Below are 25,045 nucleotides of genomic sequence, written 5' to 3' on the forward strand. Positions count from 1 at the left end.
TGTCTATCAACTGGTGAATAGGTAAACAAAATGTGCTATATCCTTAAAATGAAACATTCAACAATAAACAGGAATGAAGTGCTGATATATGCTGCATGGATGAACCTTGAAAATATGCTAAGTGAAAAAAAAACTAGTCACAAAGACCACATATATATATTTTCATTTGTATGAAATGTCCAGAATAGGCAAATGCATACAGGCAAAAATTAGATTAGTGGTTTCTGAGGCTTGGAGGAAGGGATAGGAAGTGACTACTAAATGGTATAGGATTTCTTTTTCTAAAAGAAAATGTTCTAAAATTACATAGTCACATTCTTTGCACAACTGTGAATATATTAAAAACATTGAATTGTATACTAGAAGGATGAATTTTATTATATGTGAATTATATCTCAGTAAAGCTGTTATAAGAGTAGAAAGATTTAAAACATAGCTCACTGAAAAGAACGTTTGCCATTTAGATAAATGAAAAGCAAATATATAGCCTTTGGAAATGAATTACAAGACAATCCCATCATCTTAGTTTTTGGTTGCTTGTTACTTTATTTTTCATTTACTTAATTAAAATAATTAAAATATAGAGCCTTGTAAGGAGGAGCATTTTTCAGTGTCATACACAACAAGCCCTGGTCCCTGTAGAATTGTTGCCAGTGCATGAGCTGTGATCTGAAGCAATGACTAAACAAAGAAACTGAATGCAGAAATCATGTTTTAGATGAAAAAGAACCATGACAAATGATCATAGGAAGTTATGGCGCCTTAAGTCCCAATTAAGGGGGGAAGCAGGGGGCATTGAGTTGAAAGGCTACTTATTGGGTACTATGCTTATTATCTGGTTTCAATACACCCATGTAACAATCCTACACATGTACCCCTCTGAATCTAAAATAAAAGCTGAAATTAATGAAGAAATAATATTCTAAATTAAAAAAAGAGTGTAATGAAATTTACTTACTTTCATTTTTCCATAAGAAGATAAAAAACTGTATTGGGAAGAGGTAACCCCCACTAAACTGTTTCATAAAAGACCATAAAGAAGTCAGTTAAATCTTTAAGAGAACATATATCTTGGAACATTCTCTGCAGTAGAATAATAGGAAAGATGATGAGAGAAAAAGAAAGCAATGAATGGGGTGAGGGATAGGGTTTAGACCTCTAAAAACATACATTGGTCAAAATACCATAGTATGGAAATCACAAGCTGAGAAGTTACTACTCTTCTATACAGACAGTGACATGATCTACTATGAGATTGGCTAGTAGAATCTCCAAACAAAGGTAGAGTCTCAGTTCTTGACCTTTGCTGTAGGTTAGACAGGAATTGTTTCATATGATTTAGATCTAGAAACTTAGGGTAAACTGTGCTTCTAGGAGTAAGGCCCTGAGTATTAGAGTTTTGTATGATGGTTCAGTATTGGATCTTTCTAAATTTGGGGCTCCTTCCTATGTGTCTAATACTTTTTGTTCACTATTTCATGTACAAGGCAACTCTGCACTATGAGGGAAACAGGGGGAAAAGAAAAAGAACCCTGAAGAGTTTATGGTTAGTCTTTAATTTTAAAGTTTTGTGTTGTGTTTGCCCAAATAGAATCAAAGAACTTTTTGGACAGTGATAATCATACAGCAGTAATGATAACTAGTACTTCTTAGGGTACTCTGCTTGTACCTTCTATGAATTATCTCATGCAATCCTCACAACAGCCCTATGATGTACATGCTTCTAAGCTTTAGTGGAACAGTGGAGGTGTGGAGGTGTTAAGTAGTCCAAAGTCATGTAGCCAGTAAGTAAGTGCTAGAGCAGGGATGTGAACGGTGGCAGGTTGGTCCTAGGACATACTCATAGTTATTCATCTGTATGTGTTATATGATGTTTTATTTTGTTTCCACAACTCACACAGACTATTTGATAGCTTACAAAACGAAATAAAAACATAAGACAAAACTAAACAAGGTCACAAAGCAGCAGCATCAAGTCTATAAACGGACCCACATTGTTGGATTTCTAAGAGGAGTGGGGTTTGAGCCAGGTTTAAAAACAGATGGTCTCCACATCTTTATGCAAAAGAACTGCTCGAGAGAGCTGGTCAAAAATGAAGATTCTTAGGCTCCATCTCCAAGAGATTGTAATTCATGTTTGGGAGAAATCTGGGAATCTGCAGTTTGACAAACAACCCAGGTATTTCTGATTCAAGTGGAAGGTGGCCCATATTTTGTGAGATCCTGTGTCAAAGACTGTGTAGAACTTGACTAGCAAAGGGGGAGAAAAAGGAGGGCATTCAGGCAATGGTGATGATATGAGTCATGCCAGGAAGCTGAAAAATATAACATGAGTAGAGGGAATAATAGGCAGGCCTATTTGCCCCAAGCAGTTGATTCTGATTTTGTTGCTATTTCCCTTCTTCATCCAAATATTTTTGAGCACCAACTGTGTGCTGCTTACTATGAGCCCTCCAAGAATACAAAGATGGATAGCAGCATAGTCTTCTTCCCCAGGGAGCTTCATATCACAGAGGAGAGGTAGACATGCACACAAAGAAATAGCAATATAACAACCACAGCAATAGATGCATCAGTAGATGTAGCAATAGATGCATCAATAAAGGTAGCAACAGATGGTGGTGTGGCAAAAAATGGTCATAAATATAACGACAGTTAGATTTGAAAGATGGATGGGACTTGAATACAGAGAGACGTTGGTATAGGGTGGTCCAGACTAAGCATACACATGTACAAAAATTTTCCCACGATGGAGGGGTGGGAAATGCGGAGGTTCTGGAAATGACAAATAGTGTATTTTGGGCATAAGGTACATGATAAGTAACAGTGGGGAAGATGACTGGAAGAATGTGTGTAGATTAGATTGTGGAGGGCCTTAAATGTTAAGCACGTATTGGGACTTGATTTTGCCAGCAATGGGGGCCATGAAAAATTTTGCCTAAGGGCTCTAAATTAAGTCAATCTGGTAGTACCGATTATAGGAATCATCTGTGAATACTTAGAAAAATATAAGTTCCCAAGTACTTCCACTATAGATTCTGACTCAGCATGTCTGAGGCAAAGCCTAGAAGCTTGTATTTTAAAAATACAACACAAACCGATGTAATGCTTATGATCAGGATTGTATGGGCAATAATGGGATAAGGAAGGCCTGAAAGCAGGGAGAGCTGTTGGGAGCCCATTGCTGCAGTTTGATGAGGGGGTAATGGGCAGTTCTAGACTTGTTGATGCCCACCTGGATTGTACTGGAGCAGATGGACCCTATAGCTATTACGGAGGTCAGAGTAATAGGGCTCAGTGCCTGGATATGAGAGAAAAAGAGATGACAGTGATGAAAATAGTTTTTGCCTGAATTCCTGGAAGATGTTGGTGCCATTAACCGCATCAGGGAATCCAGGAAAGAGGAGAAATAGTCTTTCACGTTGAATATAGAGTGCGGATTTTGATGCCTTTGCAGATGCAAGTGGAGATGGAGATCTCTTTATGCAATTGGAATGTGGGGTCTGCATGGCCAAAGGTCTGGGAGTGAAGGTATAGATTTGGGAGCCACCAGTCAGGAGGTATTAATTGAGGACATGTGGTTAAATACCAAAGGGATGAGAACCATCTACAAAACTTGGCGAAGACCAGATGGAGAAAGAAAGGAACAATCTGAGAGGAGGGAAGGTTGTAAATGAATGCTGTGTCAGGAAATCAGGAGAGAGACAATTTTAACAAAGAGGGAGAATGGCCAACGGCATCAAATGGTGAAGGCAAACACTTCTGTTTCATTCTTGCTGACCTTGTAATGTAGTTGTGACTTAATTCTCAGCTTTGTGGTAGACATGAAAAATTCTAACGTGAGTGCAGCTGGATCACTATGATTGGCAAGTAATATTACAAAGACAGCAGAATTGTAATTTCCCCTCTTTCTCACAGTCCCTTGAGGATTAGAATTGTATGTATCTCTTTAATTGCCTAATTCAAGGTGGTTTATTTGTGTGGTATACTTCTTTCAATCAGCCAGTCATTTTCTTATATGTAATTTTGAAGGACTTCTTGAAATAATTCAAATTTATGTAATTTTAAAAGCTTGTCCTATGAGTTGCTATGCCATTTTATGTCTTGCTGTTGTCATAGCAACTGGTTATATTCACCTCCCTTTCACCTGAATCTCTCAGTCTGGTCACTGAAAATTATATGCAAATGTGAGCTTCCACATTTTATGGGAAGGGTGGGATGAATGGGGAACTTCTGATTTGCTTTTTGTCTGATAAGAAGGTTAAAATTCAGAACACTAGAGTAGAGCTTCTATAGTGCAGAAGGTTAGAGAATAGTAAAACCCTGACTGGAAGCAAGAAACAGTGGCAGTGGAAAGGAAGGAGATAGGTCAATCCCTGGAGCCTGAGGCGGGACAGTAAGAAGGTGGTAGGGACCATCCCAGATGTAGTCATGTCCTGGGGCTTTAATGTGGCAGGAGACTGTGAACCCCCAGGGTTGCCCACTCAGAGCCTTGAAAGCATCCATCATTAGTCCTGCCTCAGCTTGTGGGAACAACAACCAGCACAGACTTGGAGTTACAGGAGTCTCCTTCTGTCCTAGAGCTAGGAAACCATGGATGGGCTGAGAAAACCCCTGCCCTTATCCCCTGCAGGGGTGGAAAAGAGAGATGAGGGTGTATGTCTCTTTCACCTGTTTCAAGGTGAAACTTGGAAACTATTTTCCCATTTTACCATTTTTAAAAGCTATAGGTACAATGACAATACTGTATTCAGCTCCATTTTGGGTTTAATAGGCTTTTGTAGACCAGTCTGACAGGTACAGTACAAGGAATTCAAGCGTGGATTTTGGAGCCACGTGGGTCTGAATTTAAATCCTTATAGGATCTCTACTCATTGTGTGACAAAGGGCAAATTACTTAACCTTTTAATGCCTTAGTTCTCTCATCCATAAGATGGGCATTATTACATATTCTTCATAGTGTTTCAATAATTTGCTGAGATTTTATATGTACAAAGCACTTAGCCTAGTGTCTAACATGTAATAAATGGTTAATAGAGTAGTTAATGTAGTAAAATATACTTTACATTCTAACAAATGACTGACAGGGACTTCTTTTGTTAGTTGCATCTTCATGCAGTGGGTGAAAGGCTAGATTGAAGCACACTGATGCCCAGGACTGGCCTACCGTTTGACAACCATTTTAATGGACATTATTTATTCAACACGTGTTTAGTAGGGACAAAGAAAACTCAACTTTCTCTTAGCAAAAATATGCTGTGTTCTTTATGTTCAAACTAAGAAGGTTATTATTGGTATTTACAATTATACAACATTTTCAATTTACTTAAAATTATTTTACAGTTTTCAATAATTTGTAAGTAGATAACATTAATCATGTTCACCATGAATAAAGATCCCTTTCATGAGTTTAATTACAGAATTTCTATAAAAATATGTACAGCAGGTCAAATTGATTTTTTTTTTTTTCTCTTTTTTTTTTTTTTATTATACTTTAAGTTCTAGGGTACATGTGCATAACGTGCAGGTTACATATGTATACATGTGCCATGTTGGTGTGCTGCACCCATCAACTCGTCAGCACCCATCAGTTCATCATTTATATCAGGTATAACTCCCCAATGCAATCCCTCCCCCCTCCCCATGATAGGCCCCAGTGTGTGATGTTCCCCTTCCTGAGTCCAAGTGAATTCATTGTTCAGTTCCCACCTATGAGTGAGAACATGCGGTGTTTGGTTTTCTCTTCTTGTGATAATTTGCTAAGAATGATGGTTTCCAGCTGCGTCCATGTCTCTACAAAGGACGCAAACTCATCCTTTTTTATGGCTGCATAGTATTCCATGATGTATATGTGCCACATTTTCTTCATCCAGTCTGTCACTGATGGACATTTGGGTTGATTCCAAGTCTTTGCTATTGTGAATAGTGCCGCAATAAACATACGTGTGCATGTGTCTTTGTAGTAGCATAATTTATAATCCTTTGGGTATATACCCAGTAGTGGGATGGCTGGGTCATATGGTACATCTAGTTCTAGGTCCTTGAGGAATCGCCATACTGTTTTCCATAATGGTTGAACTAGTTTACAATCCCACCAACAGTGTAAAAGTGTTCCTATTTCTCCACATCCTCTCCAACACCTATTGTTTCCTGATTTTTTAATGATTGCCATTCTAACTGGTGTGAGATGGTATCTCATTGTGGTTTTGATTTGCATTTCTCTGATGGCCAGTGATGATGAGCATTTTTTCATGTGTCTGTTGGCTGTATGAATGTCTTCTTTTGAGAAATGTCTGTTCATATCCTTTCCCCACTTTTGGATGGGGTTGTTTGTTTTTTTCTTGTATATTTGTTTGAGTTCTTTGTAGATTCTGGAAATGAGCCCTTTGTCAGATGAGTAGATTGCAAAAATTTTCTCCCATTCTGTAGGTTGCCTGTTCACTCTGATGGTAGTTTCTTTTGCTGTGCAGAAGCTCTTTAGTTTAATGAGATCCCATTTGTCAATTTTGGCTTTTGCTGCCGTTGCTTTTGGTGTTTTAGACATGAAGTCCTTGCCCGTGCCTATGTCCTGAATGGTACTACCTAGATTTTCTTCTAGGGTTTTTATGGTATTAGGTCTAACATTTAAGTCTCTAATCCATCTTGAATTAATCTTCGTATAAGGAGTAAGGAAAGGATCCAGTTTCAGCTTTCTACTTATGGCTAGCCAATTTTCCCAGCACCATTTATTAAATAGGGAATCCTTTCCCCATTTCTTGTTTTTCTCAGGTTTGTCAAATATCAGATGGTTGTAGATGTGTGGCATTATTTCTGAAGGCTCCGTTCTGTTCCATTGGTCTATATCTCTGTTTTGGTACCAGTACCATGCTGTTTTGGTTACTGTAGCCTTGTAGTATAGTTTGAAGTCAGGTAGCGTGACGCCTCCGGCTTTGTCCTTTTGACTTAGGACTGTCTTGGCAATACGGGCTCTTTTTTGGTTCCATATGAACTTTAAAGCAGTTTTTTCCAATTCGGTGAAGAAACTCATTGGTAGCTTGATGGGGATGGCATTGAATCTATAAATTACCTTGGGCAGTATGGCCATTTTCACAATATTGATTCTGCCTATCCATGAGCATGGTATGTTCTTCCATTTGTTTGTGTCCTCTTTGATTTCACTGAGCAGTGGTTTGTAGTTCTCCTTGAAGAGGTCCTTTACATCCCTTGTAAGTTGGATTCCTAGGTATTTTATTCTCTTTGAAGCAATTGTGAATGGAAGTTCATTCCTGATTTGGCTCTCTGCTTGTCTGTTACTGGTGTATAAGAATGCTTGTGATTTTTGCACATTAATTTTGTATCCTGAGACTTTGCTGAAGTTGCTTATCAGCTTAAGAAGATTTTGGGCTGAGACGATGGGGTTTTCTAAATACACAATCATGTCATCTGCAAACAGGGACAATTTGACTTCCTCTTTTCCTAACTGAATACCCTTGATTTCTTTCTCTTGCCTGATTGCCCTAGCCAGAACTTCCAACACTATGTTGAATAGGAGTGGTGAGAGAGGGCATCCCTGTCTTGTGCCAGTTTTCAAAGGGAATTTTTCCAGTTTTTGCCCATTCAGTATGATATTAGCTGTGGGTTTGTCATAAATAGCTCTTATTATTTTGAGGTACGTTCCATCAATACCGAATTTGTTGAGCGTTTTTAGCATGAAGGGCTGTTGAATTTTGTCAAAAGCCTTTTCTGCATCTATTGAGATAATCATGTGGTTCTTGTCTTTGGTTCTGTTGATATGCTGGATTACGTTGATTGATTTGCGAATGTTGAACCAGCCTTGCATCCCAGGGATGAAGCCCACTTGATCATGGTGGATAAGCTTTTTGATGTGCTGCTGAATCCGGTTTGCCAGGATTTTATTGAGGATTTTTGCATCGATGTTCATCAGGGAGATTGGTCTAAAATTCTCTTTTTTTGTTGTGTCTCTGCCAGGCTTTGGTATCAGGATGATGCTGGCCTCATAAAATGAGTTAGGGAGGATTCCCTCTTTTTCTATTGATTGGAATAGTTTCAGAAGGAATGGTACCAGCTCCTCCTTGTACCTCTGGTAGAATTCAGCTGTGAATCCATCTGGTCCTGGGCTTTTTTTGGTGGGCAGGCTATTAATTGTTGCCTCAATTTCAGAGGCTGCTATTGGTCTATTCAGGGATTCAACTTCTTCCTGGTTTAGTCTTGGAAGAGTGTACGTGTCCAGGAAATTATCCATTTCTTCTAGATTTTCTAGTTGATTTGCGTAGAGGTGTTTATAGTATTCTCTGATGGTAGTTTGTATTTCTGTGGGGTCGGTGGTGATATCCCCTTTATCATTTTTTATTGCGTCTATTTGATTCCTCTCTCTTTTCTTCTTTATTAGCCTTGCTAGCGGTCTGTCAATTTTGTTGATCTTTTCAAAAAACCAACTCCTGGATTCATTGATTTTTTGGAGGGTTTTTTGTGTCTCTATCTCCTTCAGTTCTGCTCTGATCTTAGTTATTTCTTGCCTTCTGCTAGCTTTTGAATGTGTTTGCTCTTGCCTCTCTAGTTCTTTTAATTGTGATGTTAGAGTGTCAATTTTAGATCTTTCCTGCTTTCTCTTGTGGGCACTTAGTGCTATAAATTTCCCTCTACATACTGCTTTAAATGTGTCCCAGAGATTCTGGTATGTTGTATCTTTGTTCTCATTGGATTCAAAGAACATCTTTATTTCTGCTTTCATTTCGTTATGTACCCAGTAGTCATTCAGGAGCAGGTTGTTCAGTTTCCATGTAGTTGAGCGGTTTTGATTGAGTTTCTTAGTCCTGAGTTCTAGTTTGATTGCACTGTGGTCAGAGAGACAGTTTGTTATAATTTCTGTTCTTTTACATTTGCTGAGGAGTGCTTTACTTCCAATTATGTGGTCAATTTTGGAATAAGTGTGATGTGGTGCTGAGAAGAATGTATATTCTGTTGACTTGGGGTGGAGAGTTCTATAGATGTCTATTAGGTCCGCTTGGTGCAGAGATGAGTTCAATTCCTGGATATCCTTGTTAACTTTCTGTCTCGTTGATCTGTCTAATGTTGACAGTGGAGTGTTCAAGTCTCCCATTATTATTGTATGGGAGTCTAAGTCTCTTTGTAAGTCTCTAAGGACTTGCTTTATGAATCTGGGTGCTCCTGTATTGGGTGCATATATATTTAGGATAGTTAGCTCTTCCTGTTGAATTGATCCCTTTACCATTATGTAATGGCCTTCTTTGTCTCTTTTGATCTTTGATGGTTTAAAGTCTGTTTTATCAGAGACTAGGATTGCAACCCCTGCTTTTTTTTGTTCTCCATTTGCTTGGTAGATCTTCCTCCATCCTTTTATTTTGAGCCTATGTATGTCTCTGCATGTGAGATGGGTCTCCTGAAGACAGCAGACTGATGGGTCTTGACTCTTTATCCAGTTTGCCAGTCTGTGTCTTTTAATTGGAGCATTTAGTCCATTTACATTTAAGGTTAATATTGTTATGTGTGATCTTGATCCTGCCATTAAGATATTAACTGGTTATTTTGCTCATTAGTTGATGCAGTTTCTTCCTAGGCTCGATGGTCTTTACATTTTGGCATGTTTTTGCAGTGGCTGGTACCGGTTGTTCCTTTCCATGTTTAGGGCTTCCTTCAGGGTCTCTTGTAAGGCAGGCCTGGTGGTGACAAAATCTCTAAGCATTTGCTTATCTGTAAAGAATTTTATTTCTCCTTCACTTATGAAACTTAGTTTGGCTGGATATGAAATTCTGGGTTTAAAGTTCTTTTCTTTAAGAACGTTGAATATTGGCCCCCACTCTCTTCTGGCTTGTAGAGTTTCTGCCGAGAGATCTGCTGTCAGTCTGATGGGCTTCCCTTTGTGGGTAACCCGACCTTTCTCTCTGGCTGCCCTTAAGATTTTTTCCTTCATTTCAACTTTGGTGAATCTGGCAATTATGTGTCTTGGAGTTGCTCTTCTGGAGGAGTATCTTTGTGGCGTTCTCTGTATTTCCTGAATTTGAATGTTGGCCTGCCCTGCTAGGTTGGGGAAGTTCTCCTGGATGATATCCTGTAGAGTGTTTTCCAATTTGGTGCCATTTTCCCCCTCACTTTCAGGCACCCCAATCAGACGTAGATTTGGTCTTTTTACATAATCCCATACTTCTTGCAGGCTTTGTTCATTTCTTTTTCTTCTTTTTTCTTTTGGTTTCTCTTCTCGCTTCATTTCATTCATTTGATCCTCAATCGCTGATACTCTTTCTTCCAGTTGATCGAGTCGGTTACTGAAGCTTGTGCATTTGTCACGTATTTCTCGTGACATGGTTTTCATCTCTGTCATTTCGTTTATGACCTTCTCTGCATTAATTAGTCTAGCTGTCAATTCTTCCACTTTTTTTTCAAGATTTTTAGTTTCTTTGCGCTGGGTACGTAATTCCTCCTTTAGCTCTGAGAGGTTTGATGGACTGAAGCCTTCTTCTCTCATCTCATCAAAATCATTCTCTGACCAGCTTTGATCCGTTGCTGGCGATGGGCTGTGCTCCTTTGCAGGAGGAGATGCGCTCTTATTTTTTGAATTTCCAGCTTTTCTGCCCTGCTTTTTCCCCATCTTTGTGGTTTTATCTGTCACTGGTCTTTGATGATGGTGACGTACTGATGGGGTTTTGATTTAGGTGTCCTTCCTGTTTGATAGGTTTCCTTCTGACTGTCAGGACCCTCAGCTATAGGTCTGTTGGAGATTGCTTGAGGTCCACTCCAGACCCTGTTTGCCTGGGTATCAGCAGCAGAGGTTGCAGAAGATAGAATATTGCTGAACAGCGAGTGCACCTGTCTGATTCTTGCTTTGGAAGCTTCCTCTCAGGGGTGTACTCCACCCTGTGAGGTGTGGGGTGTCAGACTGCCCCTAGTGGGGGATGTCTCCCAGTTAGGCTACTCAGGGGTCAGGAACCCACTTGAGCAGGCAGACTGCCCCTTCTCAGATCTCAACCTCCGTGTTGGGAGATCCCCTGCTCTCTTCAAAGCTGTCAGACAGAGTCATTCGCGTTTCACAGGCTTCTACTCCTTTAGCTGAGCCCTGTCCCCAGAGGCGCAGTCTACAGAGACAGGCAGGTTTCCTTGAGCTGCTGTGAGCTCCACCCAGTTCCAGCTTCCCAGCGGCTTTAGTTACCTACTTAAGCCTCAGCGATGGCGGGCGCCCCTCCCCCAGCCTCGCTGCTGCCTTGCGGTTAGATTGCCGCAGACTGCTGTGTTAGCAAGGAGGGAGGCTCCGTGGGCGTGGGACCCTCCCGGCCAGGTGTGGGATACAATCTCCGGTGTGCCGGTGTTACAGCGCAGTATTGGGGTGGGAGTTACCCGATTTTCCAGGTGTTGTGTGTCTCAGTTCCCCTGGCTAGGAAAAGGGACTCCCTTCCCCCTCGCGCTTCCCAGGTGAGGCGATGCCTCGCCCTGCTTCAGCTCTCGCTGGTCGGGCTGCAGCAGCTGACCAGCACCGATTGTCCGGCACTCCCGAGTGAGATGACCCCAGTACCTCAGTTGAAAATGTAGAAATCGCCTGTCTTCTGTGTGGCTCGCGCTGGGAGTTGGAGACTGAAGCTGCTCCTATTCGGCCATCTTGCTCCGCCCCCCAAATTGATTTTTAATTACATATCTTTTGAGGGTATGTGGATAAAAATGTGTGTCCTTTATTTTATCTCTAATTGAACTGGCCTCTCACATGATCCTCCACTTTTTAACAATTTAAAAAATGTACTGTTGATTCTATTTGACACTTTTTCAACTCTGTCTGCCCTTATGATTTCAACAGTTTGTTTAGGTAAACCTTAATCTCTAGAGGTAAAAATGATCAGTCTGTAAGATTTTGAGTCTGTTTCTCCTTCCTTGTATCCTTTTGAGACTGCGTCTGGGTGTTTGAGGAGAGGAACATGAGGCACAAACATATGGTGTGTGTGTGGGTGGGGGAGTGTCTTATGGCTCTGTGGTCTCTGGGATGATTGATGGTCAGCATGATCACCCTGGTTGTTATTTGTCCTGCATAACTCAGTTTGCTCTTTCCTCTCTGCTGGTTAGAGCCCAGCGTGGAGAGCAGGTCCTAGGGTGACCTAATATAATAGTGTTCACACCTTTGTGTAATCCCCTCTCCTTGAGTTGGGGTGAGACCTGTGAATTGCTTCTAACCAACAGAATGTGGCAAAGGTGATGGGATGTCACCCCCGTGAGTAAGTTACATTACATGGCAAAGGTGAAGTTATTTTGCAGATATAATCAAGGTTCCAAATGAGTTGATTTTGAGTAAATCAAAATGAAGATTATCCTGAATGGGCCTGATTTAATCAGGTGAAAGTGCTTGAAAGGACTGGCCCTCCTTGAGGTCAGGGGCTCCAGGCAGCAGAGATTCTCCTTGTGAATTTGACTAGGAAGCCCGTGTGGTAAGGACTGGGGGTGGTCACAAAGGATGATTGTTTTCAGGAGTCCTAAACAGAAAATAAGGCAAGTCTTTTTCTTCTGCCTTCAGTGTGTCTTTACCTGTCTAATGCACAGAAACCAGGGCACATGCTTCTAGATGTCTTGCTCCATCTTTTCTCTTCTTCCACAGTCTCCATGGGGGAGGTTATGGTGGAACCTCTCACCTGCCCTCCAGCGTTGCATTCTCTTTCTTTAACAGAACAACAAGTGACATGCCTTCATTATAACAGAAAGTTGCATTTTCTACCCTGTAGGAGAATTCTGTGAGTTTGGCAACTCCAGTCTGAATTGAAAACTCTAGACTTGATTTCTGATATGCTAGAGGAGAAGATAAAAACATTTATACAACTCTTTCTCATTCATTCATTCACTCACTAAGTATATATTAGACATCTACTATGTACCAGGCTCTGTTCATAGGGGATGCAGAAGTGAACAAAATAGAAAAAATACCTGTTTTCTTACAGCTCATAATCTCTTAAAATGAAAGCCTGACACACAGGGTTATTTCTTGCTGCACAATTTTATTTTGTAGATTAGAAGTTGGATAGTACTTCATTCTTTCTGTTTGCATTCCTTCTGTGAAAAATCCTTTTTTTGTCTCTAGTCAAATGCCAATTAAAGTGATGGTCTCATACTCAAAGGCAGAAGGAAAAAGTACATTAATAGTTTTCAAAATATTACTGGGATGGTTAATACTGAGTGTCAACTTGATTGGATTGAAGGATGCAAAGTATTGATCCTGGGTGTGCCTGTGAGGTGTTGCCAAAGGAGATTAACATTTGAGTCAGTGGGCCGGGGAAGGCAGACCCACCCTCAATCTTGTGGGCACAATCTAATCAGCTGCCAGCGAACATAAAGCATGCAGAAAAACGTGTAGAGGAGAGACAGGCCTAGCTTTCCAGCCTACATCTTTCTCCTGTGCTGGATGCTTCCTGCCCTCACACATCGGACTCCAAGTTCTTCAGTTTTGAGACTCGGACTGGCTCTCCTTCCTCCTCCAGCTTGCAGACAGCCTATTGTGGGACCTTGTGATTGTGTAAGTTATTACTTAATAAACTCCCCTTTATATATGCATGTGTATATATATACATATCCAATTAGTATATATGTGTATATATACATATATACATATTATATATTACATATGCATATATAATATATAGTATGTATATCTACATATAGTATGTATGTGTATATCTACACACATATACACATATACAATATGATATACACTATGTATATATGTATGTGTGTGTAGATATACACACATATATAGTATGTGTATGTGTGTGTGTGTATATATATCTATATATATCCTATTAGTTCTGTCCCTCTAGGGAACCCTGACTAATACAATTCCTATCATTGAAAATGTTTAAAAATGATTAGTTTTCTGAATTTATTGTTAGAAAGTTAAATTTTTTTTTCAGTAATTCTCTTTAATTTTTTTTTTTTTTGAGACAGAGTCTCACTCTGTTGTCCAGGCTGAAGTGCAATGGTGCGATCTCAGCTTACTGCAACCTCTGCCTCCCAGGTTCAAGCGATTCTCTTGCCTCAGCCTCCCAAGTAGCTGGGATTACAGGTAGGTGGCACCATGCCTGGGTAATTTTTGTATTTTTAGTAGAGATGGAGTTGCACCATGTTGGCCAGGCTGGTCTCGATCTCCTGACCTCAGGTGATCTGCCCACCTCGGCCTCCAAAAGTGCTGGCATTACAGGCCTTTCAGGTTTTTTGGGGGGCTAATTTTTCAAACAAGCCAGTGTATTAGAATAAAATTTGAATAATAAAACAAGTGATGTGTTTCCAGGAAACTGTACTCCATCATTCCATGTTTCCTCAGAGTTCAGCTGTTTGACAACATTGGTCTGAAGTAACCATCGGCTGGCAAGTCTCAGGTTACTCCTGTGGCTGTGGTTGCATCATGAGTTTTGCACACACATGCTGCGAAAATACTTGATCAAGGTCAAGTTGTTATTGATGAGAAGTTGTTTGTTTCTGATTTACTTTATTGAAACAATTTCACTCAGGGCATTATTTTGGCAGGAGTAAGACCAGTTTCCATTTCCTCAATTGTATAATGAGCTGTATGTGAAAATGTGAGATAATTGCGACACTATTTTAATTTATTCCAGTGATGTTTTTGTACTCCTAAAAGATTAGTGCTTGAATGAGCCATCCTTTATTTGTCCTCTGTGTGTGTGTATTTATGTGGCATTGTACAACATGGGAGAGTGCTCTGTGTAGAGATGTTGGGGATTCATGTGGTGATTCCATTATTACATTTCCTCTCGTCAGTAGTTAAACCAGAATATGGTGTTGGCATATGTCAGTGGATTTATTTCTACTATCTACTGGATACTATACTATTTTCAGTAACATGATTGCCTTTATAACTAGTCTAGTACAACACTTTATAGGATTATGATATACTTAATTGGAAAAAGAGGAAAAATTGGTGAGGACTCTAGGAAATGTAACCTTTCTTTATACTGTAAGTTGTGTGACAGGTACCTTTTTCATGTAAAAACATTGGTATGGCAAATTCAGGCCAGAGTTTTAAAAGATAAAATGGCAAAGTGCAACCCAATGCCATTCAGAAAACTTGGAACACTCTAACTCAATTATATTGTTTGCCATTGGTTGGAAAGTTCCCGTTTTCATATTCTTCACTGGCATAGCAACTGTGAACAGAAGGTAACTAAGGTAGCTTATGTGATATGCCAATGTGTATTTCCATCTGGAGTAATAAGGCAGAGAAGAGAGAGACCTAGTGGATTTTCTAAATATACTACATCAACACCCCATCACTTGGGCATTATTAAATAGGTAGGGCACAGATGGAATGAGGAAGAAAACTGAATAAATAAAACATAGGCCAGAGGTTGTAGTCTTTTTAGAAGACTAACCTTTATTTGGAAATAAAATTTCAATTATAGTGCAATATTTAAAACCCACAATTACAAGTAATTAGTTTCCTCCCAATTGGAATCTTCCCTAAGCTCATGGTTTAGCAAATACAAGATTTGTGAGAAGTGCAAATAGTGATACATACCAGGAACAGGTAAAATCCTGACAGCTCCCAGTTATATGATGTGAAGACAATTTGTATTATTTGGTGTTCAGGGAGGTTTGTGTGTTGTTTTTATTATACATTGTTTCGATAGATGTTGGAGTCCTGGTTGGGTTGTGGAAACTCTGATGCTCCAGTGATGAGGGGCCAAGATAGATAAACTGGTAGTGAGACACTGAGAGCCAAGGTGGCAACTACCAACAGAAAGAATGGCTTTCCGATTCCTGGGAGTGGAGAGGGTTTGGTTTCTGATATGCCTCAGGTGGAGAGCAGGTAAGACTGTAGATCCTTGCTTCAGGACAACGTGCGATTTTCCAGAAGAGGAGGCACTACATGCCAAGTTTTCATGGAGGAGAGCCAGCAACAAAAGAAAAAAGAAATGGCTGTTTGAAGAGGAGCTGACAGATGATTTCTGGTTATTTTTTAAGACTTGGCATATACAGTGAAGTCTTGGCAAAGCTGAGAAAGAACACAGAAGCAAGTCTTGCTGCTGGGTTTTGCATAAATGTTAGGGAAGAAGAAAAAAGCATGTGGTCAAGGACAAAGATAATGGTTTTTTCAGATAAAGGTCACTTGAATTCTCAAGGCTGAGAAGCAGTGTATCCACATAATGTGTGATATGCTGATATGAAGTGTTTTCAGCTATTTAAGCACTCACACTTTTCTAACTTCTTAGTCCGTTCTTTTACATAGTACTTATCACAACCATATTATATTTATCTGTTTACTGTCAATCTCTTACTATCTTTATAAGAGCAAGGACATTTTTTGTTCCATGTATGTGTGTTGAATGGTACTTGGCACATAGTAGATACTGAAATAAGTGCATTTAGGTATAATTGTGATTAATGATTGTCCTGTAAGTCCAATACTTTACAGAGTTCTGAGAAAGAACTAGGGAAAGAGCAGAGAAATGTGCTTAGGAGGTGTGGTGGTTTCGAAAGATACCCACAAATTCTGATACTCCTCTCTTCAAAATATGAAACCTAATTCCCCTTCCCTTGAGTGTGGGCTATAAAAGACATTGTAGTTTTTTCTTTATTCTCTCTGTTTTACTCACTCTCTGTTTACCCACCTTGGGGGAGGCTAACTGCCATGTCCTGAGGATACTCAAGGAGCCTTATGGAGAGGCCCAGGTGGCAAAGAACTGAGGCCTCCAACCAACAGCCAGTGAAAGGTGAGGCTTCTGCCAACACACACATGAGCAAGCTCAGAAGTGGCTGCTCTCGCTCCTGTGAACTGCCAGCTGACTGCGGTCTCTGCCAGCAACTTGTTTGTGACTTCATGAAAGATCCTGAGTCAGATCCATCCAGTTGAGGTGCTTCTGAATCCCTGCCCCATACAACTGAGATAACAAATGTGTGTTGTTTTAAGCCACTAAGTTTGAGGGCAATTTGTTATGCAGCAAAAGATAACTACTGTAGGTGGGAATCTGCCACTCAGAAATAGTTCATAAAACTGTTTCTTGCTAGACTAAAGAAAAATTGCATGGATGGAAATGCACGCATTGATTTCTGCATATTTTAATTTATTTTCCTTTAGTCTTTTAAAAATAGAAGACTTTATTCTTACATTTTTATAACCGTCTGCAATGCCCAGAATCTTGTACATTATGAATGGCTAACAAATGATGATGATAAATTTTGCATTTTTATGATAATATTCTCGGATAGGATAAAAGGCAGTTTCTACATCAGGATGTCCTTCTTTTTTCCAATTCAGTTCCATTTATGTAGATCAAAATATGTCACATCTGTGGAATGAAGAAACATGGTTTTGTGTGTGTGTGTGAAAGAAAACAACTTCCAACAACCATGTCATGGCTTCTTTCTATAGCTGCTTTTCAAACTCACATCACACACATACACAGCTTGAAAATATATGCCATAAACCCCAGAATTAAGCCGCTTCAAGATGATTAGTGTTTTTTTTCTTAAACATCTGCTGAAAACACAATCCTTACCTGAAGAGGATTAATTCCTGGTCAGACATATTTGGTGCAGAAATATGGTTTATTTTAACTAACAAATAAGACATTTCAAAATTTGAATGCAGTATTTAAACTGATATGAGATATTGCTCATAAACCTGGAAATAATTTCTCTTAGATTTTTGAAGAAAATGTGTTTAATCCCTTTCTGGGAACTTGTTATGCCATAATCTCTTTCTGAGGAATCAGAAATGAAAAACTCCAGTGCAGTCATCTATCTTAAATCTGGGCAATGTTTGGCTTTAAGGTCACACTGATCTGGCTCACATCATTTACAAGTTATAGGGCCCTGGGCAAATTATTTAGCCTTGCTGATGCTTGGCTTTCTCATCTGTAGCACCTCCTCTCTTCATTCACTCTAACAGTTCAGTGGATGATAATGATGATGATATATGCTCTGTATTTGAAGCCAGTTCACATGGAGATGGGTTGTCAAATTGATACTTATAATGATCCTTAAATTGGAAAAAATAATTCTATTTCTTCTCCTGCCAAGATGAGATTATTCTAAAGGGGCAAAAGAGCGTGGCTTCGGTTATAGGCCAATAATTCAGTAACATAAACATGATACAGAGAAAGGCTAAGTGTGCCCAGCAAGATCTTGGGGTTAGCTTTGGCTGCTATTGGAATGCATCTGCGGTGACATGGCACAAAAGAGCACGGCAGTGTTCCATCACTTTTGGTGTGTGTCAGGCATATTTTAGGGTGCAAATCCAATCTAGATTTAGTTGTATATTTAAAAGTTGTTGATAAATATAAGTGATGTAGACAGTATGTGTGTGTATGTGCACTGGGGAGAAGCATGGTGCTAAAGAGAGGGGAATTGTTTAAAAAGCTGCTAATAAGTCCTCGTAGGAAAGATGACATTGATCGGGATGGCATTGCTCAGCCAAAGTTAGATGGTTGTGACTTAATTCTATCTTGACAAATCTAGGTTTTCCGTGTGTGTGCTTGATACTTTCCTACCAGTGAGGAGATGAGGATTTTCCTCTCATCTTTAGGCTCATACCGTGACTAACTGGTAGTGTGAAATGGATTTAGGAGTGATGAAATTCTCTTAGCCTCAGTGGCTCTGGGCCAGAGCACTGTGAAAAATATATTTAAAAAAAACCCTCACACCAGCTAACAATTACTCAACACTTAACTATGTGGCAGGCAACATTGTTTATGCAGAGCATGTGGCTTGACACCACCCACCTCTCCACCTCCTGCCCCAGCCGGCGTAAGATGGAGGTGGTATTCGTGGCTGCCATTGGCAGGATGGTAGTCATGCTATGCGTTATCATTTCACCTCACTGACCCCAATTATCTCATATTTTACTAGCTGTTAGCATTCTACGATCTCTCTCTCTTGGATTTCACCCACTGCTCACTCTGAACCTCCTCCATCATCTATTTTTTTCCTTCTGCTTCTTTGTACAAATGACTCACTGTTATTGAAGAAAGTCATTTAACTTTGGTGTCTCAATCTCATGCAGAGGCAGCCCTGCAATGAAGGTGCCTTGTTCTAGGCACTGCAGACAGGGAGTAGTGAACAAACAAACAATAGGTGCTTCCCGTAGTTTAAATTCTAGTAGCGGGAGGCAGACAGCAATACAACAAAGTGAAACCTATAGGATGACAGAGAGTGGTGAGTACTGAGGAGGAGAATAAGGCAAGGAACAGCAATAAGAGGTGAGGCCGGTGGAGAAAGAGTTGTAGTTTAAGGTATTAACAGAATGACCAGGGAAGGCTTCACTGAGAATGTGGTGTTTGAGTAAAGTGTTGCAGGAGTTAAAGAACAGATTGTTGCAATAATCTCAGCTGGGCCCTCACTTATGAGGAACATCATCTAGCGTTATCTCATCTGCCTCATTTTGATTCCGCATCACATACTGCTGAGCTTTCCCAAGTCCCCTTCTTTAAGCCTGTATGTCACCTCTGCATCATCCCTGCCAGGTCTTTACCTTGAGATCAGCACACTTCCTTCTTTACCTGGTAGGGCTGACTGCACAGAATTTATTCTGCTGATATTTATTAAAAACTGATCACATGGAATAATCAACTACTCCTGATCTCCTGGAGCTTATATCTTACTGACTTCATATTCTAGCATCACTCCCTATTCTACGTTACTCCTCTCTTCTCAAGAATGTCTCCATATTTATCTATTGTTTAAAAGATAAATTACTATTTAAAAGAAGTGCCTCACCTTTTTCCATCTTGTTCCATTGATCCCAACTTCTGCCTTTTTCTGGAACCAAGTGCCATCAATAAATCTCTTTCATTTGTCAAATCTTCATTCTCCTGCTTTTGCCAGCTGCTCACTTCCGTACTGCTTGCAGATGTGTGCAGGATGCTCTACTCCAAAAAAGCCTCCTTTTGATTCCCCTTCAAGTTATAAGCACTTATTGCTCACTTTCCTTTCCTTGACAAGCATCTTGAAAGCTTTAACAGCATTGTTTCCATCTATTTACCATTAGGTTACCGCAGTTTCGAGTGGCAAACCAAAACATATGGTGTGTAATGGGATAGAATAAACTATAATTGGGAGTGTTCCAGAGAATCTGGGGCTTCCTATCTATGAATTGAGCCCTACTTCCTCTCTGTGAACTGGCCTACCCATAATTTTACAGAAAATGCTCCCTCAATATTTCTCAATACCTTCTATCAATGACTCAAAAATATTTTTCTTATCTCATTGCCCTTGAACACTGTAAAAGTGTACCATTGTTGGTGTTCTTTATTGATATCTTTTTTCTCAGTATGTGGCAGAGGACCATCTCAACTTTCTCCCTTGTTTTTACTGCTTCCTTTCCTTCACTGGCTTCTTTTGCTCTTACCCCACCAGACTGCACATTCTTCAGTGCTCTGCTCATGGTCCCTTTCTCTCTGCTTGATGAAGAAATATAATTTCATGTATTTAAGTGGTAGACACTCTGATTTGTATCCAAAATCCTGACTTTTCTTTAAAAGTAGGCCAACATTTCCAATTATTTGTCAAACATTTCTACCGGAATCTCCAATTTAATCCATCTGAGGGTAGATCACTATCTGTCAGGTCCTCTCTCAAATTGGCTCATCTTTGTTTCTGTTGATGCCTCCACCTGTTCAGGCATCCAGGCTTGAATCCTTAGTGGGAATTTTGACTTCATCCTTTGCCTTTCTCTCTACAATTCACCCATTGCCCTGACCATCTCATCACTCTTCCAGGTGATCTTTTCTCAGTATCTTGTTTGTTTCATTCACAATTTGTAAATGTTTTATGGCAATCATTAAAAAGTCAGGAAACAACAGGTGCTGGAGAGGATGTGGAGAAATAGGAACACTTTTACACTGTTGGTGGGATTGTAAACTAGTTCAACCATTATGGAAAACAGTATGGCGATTCCTCAAGGATCTAGGACTAGATGCACCATATGACCCAGCCATCGCATTACTGGATATATACCCAAAGGATTATAAATCATGCTGCTATAAAGACACATGCACACGTATGTTTATTGCGACACTATTCACAATAGCAAAGACTTGGAATCAACCCAAATGTCCATCAGTGACAGACTGGATTAAGAAAATGTGGCATATATACACCATGGAATACTATGCAGCCATAAAAAAGGATGAGTTTGTGTCCTTTGTAGGGACATAGATGCAGCTGGAAACCATCATTCTTAGCAAACTATCACAAGAAGAGAAAACCAAACACCGCATGTTCTCACTCGTAGGTGGGAACTGAACAAGGAGATCACTTGGACTCGGGAAGGGGAACATCACACACCGGGGCCTATCATGGGGAGGGGGGAGGGAGGAGGGATTGCATTGGGAGTTATACCTGATATAAATGATGAATTGATGGGTGCTGATGAGTTGATGGGTGCAGCACACCAACATGGCACAAGTATACGTATGTAACAAACCTGCACGTTATGCACATGTACCCTAGAATTTAAAGTATAATAATAATAAAAAATAAATTTAAAAGAAAAAGTTGCTTGTAAACTTATTTATTCCTTTGTTAGAATGAGATTACAGACCATATCTATTGTATTCTACATTGTAATTCCAGCTCCTGGCACAATGCTTAGTATGGGGTAGTTCTCAATAAATGTCTGTTGAATAAATAAAGAAGTGGGATCTTGTTAATTATTTCTTGGGGATGTCTCCAATCTCTGTTCCTTTGAATTGCCATCTCCACCACTTTATTTCAGCCCTTACTACTGACTGCTGAGATTATTGCAACAGCTTTTCAAATGGCTTTGTCCTCATTCCTTCCTCTGAGTAATCCCTGCTACAAAGAATGACCAGAATTCCCCTCCTTTTTTAAAAAGCAAAACTTGTCAAAAAACTTTCCTAAAGAAAAAAAAAGTACATCCCCCTAGCTGGCCATTATAGGTCTTCTACACTTAGTGCCAACTTACTTTTCCATCACTGTCTCCATTAGTCTCCCATTTATAGAATTCTGTATGTCAAGAGCTCATTGGTGTAGAACCAGTTATGTAATTTCTAGTTACCTTTGATCAAGAGTTGTTATTCCTGGGAAAGCAATTTTGACAAATAGTCTAAAGACTGAATGATCATGACCAGCTCTGTAGTTACGAGGAATTAATAATACAAGCTAGAACGTTATCTTTATATTCAGACTCTTCTTTAGAATCTGTTTTTAACAAGAAGGGGAAGGAGAAGTATTATAGAACTAGAATTTATTAATATTCTAGGAATACATTGTAGGTATGGAGGAGGAGCCATAAACTAAACTGCAAAACTGACAGAAAAGTACATGGACATATACTTAACTCCATGAATAGCAGGCAAGAAGCAAGTCTGTGCACTTGGGGAGGTTGGTTGGAGCAAATAGGCTCTGGAATAAACTTAAAGTATACTTGGATGATTATTTTCTCTTGTGAAAGTACAATTGCAGAACCTCATTAGTTTTGTTTAGAGTAAGATTACTTAAATATGGATGGAATTAATGATTTGGCATATTGCTGACCAGAAATGGTCCTACAGTAGACGTGGAATAAATGTTCGTTAAATAAATAAAGGGCTTGTCTAGGCACATTATTTGGCATAGCAAATGAAGAAAGATAATTGTATTAGTCCATTTCTGCATTGCTATTAAGAAATAAATACCTGAGACTGGGTAATTTATAAAGAAAAGAGTTTTAATTGGCTCATGGTTCTGCGGCCTGTACAGGAAGCATGATGCTGGCATCTGCTTGACTTCTGGGGAGGCTTCAGGAAACTTACAGTCATGGAAGAAGGTGAAGGGGGAGCAGAAATATCACATGGGCAGAGCAGGAGCAAAAGAAAGAGGGGGGAGGTGCCATACACTCTTAAACAACCAGATGTTATGAGAACTTACTATCGAAAAGGCAGTAAGGAGATGGTACTAAATAAACCATTCATGAGAAATCTACTCCCATGATCCAATCACCTCCCACCAGGCCCCATCTCCAACATTAGGAATTACAATTCAACATGAGATTTGGGCAGGGAAAGCATCCAAACTATACCAATAGTGTAATTGGGGAAGTCAGTGATTTGCAATTCCAGGAGGGGCAGATTAAAAAATTCAATGGCACAGTAATATGGTGCCTTTATAACTGATAGATAAATTGAATTTTTATTGAATGAAGAAAGTATAGAGAAGACTTTGGTTGGATAGCAAGACTTTGAGAGCATATAGGGCTAGTTGGGATACTGATCTGCCATTTACTTTCTCTATGGCCTTGGAATATCATTCTTGCACAGTTATTATAAGTTTGAGAAGATATAAGTAAACCACCCAATTTAGTGCCTGGTACTGTTCATTTCACCTTGTTATCTGGTCAACAAATGGCAACTAGTATTTAGCTGGGAATTCTAGGGAACATCTCCCTGGAAATATTCAAGTAGAAAATAAATAATTGGTGATATAGGTAGTTTAGATTTCCTCGCTTCTCTGAAGATAATTCAGCCAATCTTTTATGTTCTGTTACAACTATAAAATAGCATTTTACATGAAATACACAAGCCAATTTCAAATAGCAGGCATGATTATTGTTTTGGTGGCTTTATCTTAAATCTGGAGACATGGAATCAAATTGTGAATAGAAACATTGCCTGCCAATTGAACCACACACACTGAGTAAAAGAACATCATCAGGATGGAAAGAGACAGGATAATACTTCTGTTCTTACAGAAAAGCAGTGGGACATGGATCAGGGGTCGTTGCCCAGATGACATCCTATGGGATGACTTTTAGTGGTTGATGGTTCATTTGCAGAAAGCTCTGTTATTAATGACTGATTTTCTTTTCTCTGTTTTCATCCTAGCAGATTGTTAAAAGTATTTGCTTTCCTCTCATTCCAGAGAATAATTACTGAGTAAAGCTAAGGAATCTTGAGATATACGATTCGAACTGTTTGGGAAACATTTTAAAATAGCCTTATAGAGTTTTTATTTCTAAATTATTTAATATGCTTTAATGGTTAATAAATCACATTCACCTGAAAGGATGCATGTGACCGACTAGTATCCCCTCTACATGGGCATAAAATTTGTTTTATTTGGCTATATCAACCACTTTACACTGCAAGGTTAATGGCATTTCATGACTTTCCAGTAAAGATACTCTCTACAATTCATGTCTATACCAACAATATAATTTTACATTTCTCACAGTGGAATGTAGCAGGCTAATAGTTGTTTCTCTACTGCAACATACTTTAAGCCATGGAACATTTTAAAGATTCATATGCTCTGGAGAATATTTTATATTATGCAAGAAAATGCATGAATTTACATAGCATTCAAGATATGTGGAAGGGTAACTACCTTATTTGTTTCTTAGATATATTTTTTCTCTCAATACAGCTCCCCTCCTCCTGTATTATAGCTTGAGGTTGGAAAAATATGTCTTGCTTTAGGAAATTATGCTTTTTTTAAACCTGAATTTATAAATTAGGTACATTCTGTACTAAAGAATATACCATAAGTTACGTGATGTGAATCTTAGAGTCAGAAGCCCTTCTGGTCCTGCTTCTATTAAATATTGGTTGCCTTAATCAAATAAAATAGCCTTATTTGTGTCTCATTTTCAAATCCATATAATGGGGATAATAATATATTTATTTACCTTACATAGTATAAAGATCATATTACAAATGATTTGGAAATGCTTTGTAAAATTCAGGTTTGACCAAATTAATGGTGCCTTTTATTATTATTTGTCTTAATTTAAATGCAACTTCTACTTCTCTGTATTTTAAAGACTAATGTTATAATATTAAACAAACTAATTTTTATTCCAATTGAAAGTGACCTGGAGCCTTGACTCCAAACTGTAATTTAGTTTCTGTTCCCATTGTCTAATGAGTAAGTGTGATGCAATTACATATTACCAAAGAGTCCTGCATTTATTGGAATCAGATTTTGTGTTAGAAAATTGCATAAGGACTGTTTTAGTTAGAGTTTTCTGGGGAGACAAAACTGATAGAATATTTATCATCTATCTATCTATCTATCTATCTATCTATCTATCTATCTATCTATCTATCTA

Source organism: Piliocolobus tephrosceles, chromosome 6, assembly GCF_002776525.5.
Source record: "Piliocolobus tephrosceles isolate RC106 chromosome 6, ASM277652v3, whole genome shotgun sequence".
In the NCBI taxonomy this organism is placed as follows: domain Eukaryota; kingdom Metazoa; phylum Chordata; class Mammalia; order Primates; family Cercopithecidae; genus Piliocolobus; species Piliocolobus tephrosceles.